Source organism: Anguilla rostrata, chromosome 8 (genome assembly GCF_018555375.3).
Source record: "Anguilla rostrata isolate EN2019 chromosome 8, ASM1855537v3, whole genome shotgun sequence".
Taxonomy (NCBI): Eukaryota; Metazoa; Chordata; class Actinopteri; order Anguilliformes; family Anguillidae; genus Anguilla; species Anguilla rostrata.
Window position 1 is genome coordinate 26,292,347 of NC_057940.1, and position 6,421 is coordinate 26,298,767.

The 6,421-nt window shown below is 39.1% G+C and overlaps 1 protein-coding gene across 7 annotated transcripts in view; it reads right to left on the bottom strand.

Moving 5' to 3' along the window:
- Positions 1-4,147, bottom strand: part of fgfr1a (fibroblast growth factor receptor 1a) — a 46,856-nt gene extending 42,709 nt beyond the window's left edge. For 2 of the 7 annotated variants that reach the window (XM_064347373.1, XM_064347371.1), the window contains exon 1: positions 3,323-4,147. The gene's annotated coding sequence lies outside the window, so the exon portion shown is untranslated. The remainder of the gene's footprint in view (positions 1-3,322) is intronic. The other 5 variants (XM_064347372.1, XM_064347370.1, XM_064347368.1 and 2 more) reach the window with 4 other exon arrangements.
- Between the last annotated feature and the right edge of the window lie 2,274 nt (positions 4,148-6,421).

Here is a 6,421-nt window from a genome sequence, read left to right on the forward strand (position 1 = left end):
TTGCAACAATTACCAAATTAAAAGGCCTGGGACAAATGAAATCTTGAAACGGATGCCATTTAATTGAGTGGAGGAAGGTGGGCTAACTAAAAAGCACATCTGCAGTTATGCATTTAATGCATCCACAGCAATAAAAGAAAAATGACCTATTTCTTAATGTGCACTAGTATGTGGTGCCATTCTTTACACTGAAACCAATTTGAATCAGAGCCAACTAGACCAACTGCTTGCCTTCCCATGGGTCACATCAGATAAACAAGAGGACCGTCCTCTTGATATACCCAAGAGCCATCCATATCAACAGTACAAAACACTGCTTTTGCTTTTAAAGGCTGATTAATACACCAGTTTTCTGCGACATGCTAGCTGGAGCCATTTAAAGAGCCTGCACTGCATTGTGGGAATGGAAAACCTCTGACAGAGCGAGACTGACACGCTTGATAAAATGCTATAAAAATGAAGATTTAATCCAGCACACTGTTAAAGTTTTGGCAAGCAAGCCTTCATCACAACATCCCTTGTCTTAAAAGCTCATGATCTAGACCAGGGGTCCTCAATCTTATCCAGAAAAGGATGGTGTGGGTACTCATCAAGCACTAAAAGCTTTGGTAAGGACCTTGATTTGTAGAATCAGGTGTGTTACTGCTTGGTTGAAACAGAAGCCTGCACCCACACAGGGTCTTTCTGGATAAGATGGAGGACCCCTAATCTAGACAGACTGTTTTGGGTGCCCTTCATAAACTGCAGAGATGGGGACAGTCCATTATTAACATATCTGGACTGCATGTCACAAATTAACCACATACTTATTGAAAGTCAATTTACTTCAACAGGGATGCATGATCAAATCCACTGTGGCAGTGTGTTACAGCTTGTTCAGCTGGGGAAATCGGAGGAAAAACCTGATGTATGATGCCATAATTACTTGTTATTTTTTCTGTAAAATGTTTTAGTTAAGAGCCAAGTGTAGAAGATTAAATATAGATGTCCAACTACTCTGTTTCTCAGTTAAACCAAGTCAAATCTCAGCATTTAATACAAACATATTTAGAAATGTATTACTGAGGCACAAGGGCGGACACATTAAAGACATTTTTCTATTCCAGTGCACTTGCACAACAGTATATAATTCCCCTCAAACCTACAGCTATAATCCCTTTTGAGTACTTCATAAAATTTTCATCACAGTACTGACAATTTTCTGGTAACTAGATACTGTGCAATATACTTAATTCCAGACTGAGCATGCAAAATATTTCCTTTTGCACAAATGACCAGTGCTAATAAGAACATGCAGGTAATGGATCTTCATGAAGACTGTCCTTCAAAGGTGAAAGGGTAATTGACATAAAACCCATGATAACAGAAATCTAATCTCAGCTCGTTCAGTTAGGCCATGAAGCATTTCAGGAATGTTTCGTTATTATCTAACCAACAGCCAGATAATTTACGTCATGTCTGTCTCCGTGATTTTTAAAATACTCAGTCTGAGGTCCAGTAATAAGACAGACATTAACTAGTTAATTCATGCCATCCCTTTTCAGAGCTGTAACAAAAACCGCGTTACAATTGGACACTTCTGTTTACTTATTGGAGGGAGGCGACAATGATCTCCCGTGCATTAAGGGCGTGACATTATGAAAAGGAATTAAGCATAAAAAATCGGACATACAAAACAGGTTGTACAAAACTTGCTCTCTTCAGATGAGCGCATACGGGCACAAGCGTGTTCCTTCACGTTAAAAAGACCCGAGGCTTCAACTAGCTTCATATGACTTGAAAAGGAACGCTCGTGCTCAGCAATGGCTGGACCTTGTCGCTCAAAACGCAGAATTACAACTTGGTACTTAAATTTAAAATCTAAATATCAGTTGGGGCACAAGCTAAAGGGTACCTCTGTTTTCAGATTTTTAAGGTTTTAACATGCAAATTCGTGACGACCCGAACTGAATGGTGATGTTAATGGCATTGATATGCTAAAGACCATCACACAAGCACAAGAATTCAAGTCATTATGTATGGAATAAAAGTAGAAGGGGGAGGGGAAAGAACAGACGATCAATCAAAAGGCGACTGAAAATTTTCGAGCACAGGCCTATCTATTTAGAGCTACAATGCCAATTATTCCATTCAACAAACACATTATTAAACCAATACGAGCAGGGCAGGCTTAACCCCAAGCTATATTCTGTTCTTTGCCGATTAAAACGTATTTTACAGTAGAAACCACTGATATTGATCATGCCTTCTTCAAAATTTTACGTGGTTAAATTCACCCATGTGGAACCCAAGCAACTGCATAACACCCAGACTAAGAAAAGTAAACCAAGCTACAACCACTGTAATAATAGTCCGAGTAAGACTAAACACACATACTTATAAAGTTTTCCACGCCTTTAGGATCATGTTAAAACAATACACTCCGTTAAGATGTAGTCACAAAAAATCGGAAATATATTCACTGAAATAGGCTATTACATAGAGACATGTTTAGAAGGGTGAGGCATTCAGTCATTATTTTCAAAACCATTTGGTTATTTCATTTATCTGTTTTGGTTTTACTGTTATTAAAGTTTGGACGCTACTATCTATTTTATTTTTACTACTAACCCGTTTCATACGCCAGCACGAAAAAATAAATGCGCGCATTTTGTCGAAAAATGCAACAAGTGTTGGGACACATATTTTAGCCCACAAAGCCACCCTTCAAAGTAGATCGCGATCTGCCTGTAACAACATTCAAACGCCAACTACATCGAGTACCATAGGAGACGGCCGGTCCAGATGCTTAATTTTCCTAAGACACAGACGAAATTGTTACAAAAGAAACCTGAACAACTCAAAATGCTACAATGTTATTTGCCACAAATGCGGTTTTCACAACTGCAGAGACATTACTGATGACTGAGCCGTTAGCTTACAGCACGGTCTAATATTATAACTCTACTAAAAAAAACACTAGGCTATGAGATTTAGGCTACATTGCAACCATTCCTGGGTAAAAAAAGCGCATCATCCCCGTGCAGGAGACTACAAACATATATGGTTGTGCTAAAGAAAACACAAATATTGTCTCTCTGAACGTAAATATTAAAAGTACGCACATGTTTGTTTAATCGTGATTTTGCGCCAAACAAATGTGCAGGGCCAAGGAATGAGAAGTGTACTTCATGAGCCCCGACGCTGCTGAAATACTATGCACCTTTCGACTCTGAGGCAATACTGTCTTCGTTACAACACATGACCGTGATAATTTTCAGGTTCTATGGACATAAAGTATAATTTGCCCCCGAAATAACGTTTAGGATGAGAGCTTGCTTACCTTTTGCCAGGCGAGTGAGACACCACGCTCCTCTAGACGGACAAAAACTTTGAATCCGAGATTTTGTAATGTACTAAAAGAAAAACGCAAAAACGTGTTTGATGACTGTATATCCCGCTCCAAAGCTACCAAATGATTTGATGGGAATGTAAAGGAAAATGTTATAATGCGAGTACACAGTTCTCGATTTAATTGACTTTCTCCACTCCCCGAAATGAAAAGAAACGAGGCACAAAAATCAAAGCACACGGAATCAGCTTCAACGCGGTACGTTTAGGCTATAAAAAAAACAACAAAAAAACGCATATCTTCATTCCGACGACAAGTTGGCTGAATGTTTTAGTTGGAAAAATGTGTAAAATATAAAAACAGATGCATTTGATGCCGACGCAAAGAAAGGGCTTTACCTTACGATAAAAACGTGGGAGAAACTCCACTCAGCTTTATTGTTTGGGAAGCGGCTTTGCGAGACAAGCTCCGTCTTCAAAATAAGTTAGTACCCAGTTTTGCGGAGCGGTGATTCAACAGCCCAGTCCTTGATGAAAATGTTGCGATTAAGCTCAACCTACTTTCGCACAAGTTTGTTTAAAAATCTGTGAATAATAAGCCATGAAAGACGCCGTGCGAGAAGTGTTTTTTTTCTTCTTACTTTACAAAGCACGCTCCTTTACCTAACTTCCCATTCGCATCTCCGACTATCTTAGACCTCCCCCAACTGTTCAAACGATACAGACACAACGAGATTCCGGACTCGTGGAGGCCTGCCCCCTGCCTTCACACTGTGAACGTATAACCACTTCGACGAAGTTAACCTGCCTCCAAACCATCCTCCATACACCTCAGTGCCCAGACACAACCCATCCACTTGGTATTGTGGGTCTTGTAGTTTTAATAGCAGCTAAATCAACAGAGGTGCGTCATGCTGTGCTTATGGAATATGGAACGTTCAATTGTCTGCCTATTATTCATGTACGCTGTATGTTAAATGTCATAAGAACATACTTAGACATAGGAAACCTGAAAAATTACTAAGAAAAAGCTTTCCATCGGAACCTATATGTTCAAGTGGTAGTTGTATCACAGACTGAATTAAGCAGAAAAGTAGCTCAATGAAGAGAAAATCACTATGATGTTCAGTCGATGTTAGAAGCCTATGCCTCATCAATGCGGTGTGTAGCAAAGTGTAAACAAAATACTTATACATTTGTGAACGTATACGTACACTGTCCGGTGCCATTATCTTACTGTACATTTCTTATAGCCTACTTTGACAGCTCCCCACAATTTACATTTAGAGTTTGTACCACTAGAACATGCAACACCTTGCGATGAAATATAGAACGTTATGGCGTACAAATGCTGTTATTTAATGGCATCAGATTAGTCTGTCCTTAGTCAGCATTTCTAAAGCTGTATTTGGCTATGTCTGTTGAAGTTACTTTGCCGATTTTAACAAAGGATATTACCCTTTACTCTCATTCGTTATAATGGCCTATAATAAACTTTTTGATGGCAAGGTTCAATTGGAATCAGACAAACATTACATAAAGATCAAATTTGTTTAATCCTGGAGAGCCAAACTAAATTGTGTGCTGTCACATTATTTGTTTGACAAACAGTGTTTACTGGTGTTTACTTTGAGTCTACAACTCAAAAGAATACAAACAACTGCAGCAGCAGTGTTTAATTAAAACATTTAATTAAACGTTTAATTAAAAATAGATATTATCATGCTGACTATATACCAATATGCCCATCAGTGGTACATTCATTCAAAATAAAACATGAAAATTAGTTAGCTGGATAGTTTACCTTCTATGGGACTTCTTTAGCACAGCTACAGTCTTCAGCGTGCTGCGTCGTGCGCACTCATGTTTACACTACTCTGATTCAGCCATACCACATTACCATAAGTATATCTCGGACTGGGTCTCGACAGGTCAGTCACCAGCGCACTGTCCAGTATGATATTGTTTTTACATTTGCCCAGATTCAGCTATACCTCAACATGCCTGTGAGTTTTTAACTTTTTTTTTTTTTTTTTGCACTCTGCATGTACCTTGACATGACCAAAAGTGGCATGAACAAAAGGAGGAGTGTTTATTATGATTTTGTGGAAGGAGGAATCAGTGCATTTTTGCTTGCGCACTGTGGCCAAACACAGCTGCCATAAATAGACAAATGTTTTAAACCGTATGTTGGAAAGGTATCAAATAGGAATTTGACCCAGCAGCTGCTAATTTAATCTTTCCAAGTTAGAGTATCCATTCAGAGATCATCCATCATGGAGGCAACAGTACAAGCAGAGCAACTCAGACGTCCATCTCCTCAGTCACTTCCTCCGACTCCTCCTGGGAGATCCCAAGACGATCCCAGAGCAGACCAGAGGGGAGATATAAGCCCTCCTGTGTGTCCTAGGTCTGCCCCTGGGTCTCCTCCCATCTGAGTGTGCCTGGTACACCTCCTTCGGTGCACACTGGAATGGTTTGCAGCTGAGTGTGAATTTAGAATAATGATATTGTAATGAATGATATTGAAATTAATGATACCCAGATTGTATGAGAATGTGTAATAACTAGTCACATTACCATTAGTGCAATGCTGCTTTCAGTACTTAACCTGAGCAAGAGACTCATAATGGTGTTACAGCAAGAGGCTCATAATAATGTTGAACACTAAGTAGGGGCAGTGTGTATTCTCATAAAATTCAGAATTACTGAACGACATGAAGTATATTTTTAGCTAATTACATTACAAGCAATTTGCAGCTATTTAAAATTTGCATTTGAATCCCTTTCAAATGAATTTATTACGGTCAACCTGCAATTAATTATGCATAATATGATTTCTTCAAACTTGAGCACTGCAGCAGTAATCAATAAAGACAAAACATCCACCAGAACCATACACGTAAGCGGCATGATGTAGAAGAGTAGCACCAGTTTCCTTCATTTCTGCTCATCCTTCATTTCACCGCTAGTTTCCACAAAGACAACTGTGAAGAACATGCACTCACAAAAAGGGAAAATTACTAGTAGCCTACGTCTTTATTCGCTCATATTACCAATTGGCATGTTGTATTCGGTCATAGTTTTCCTC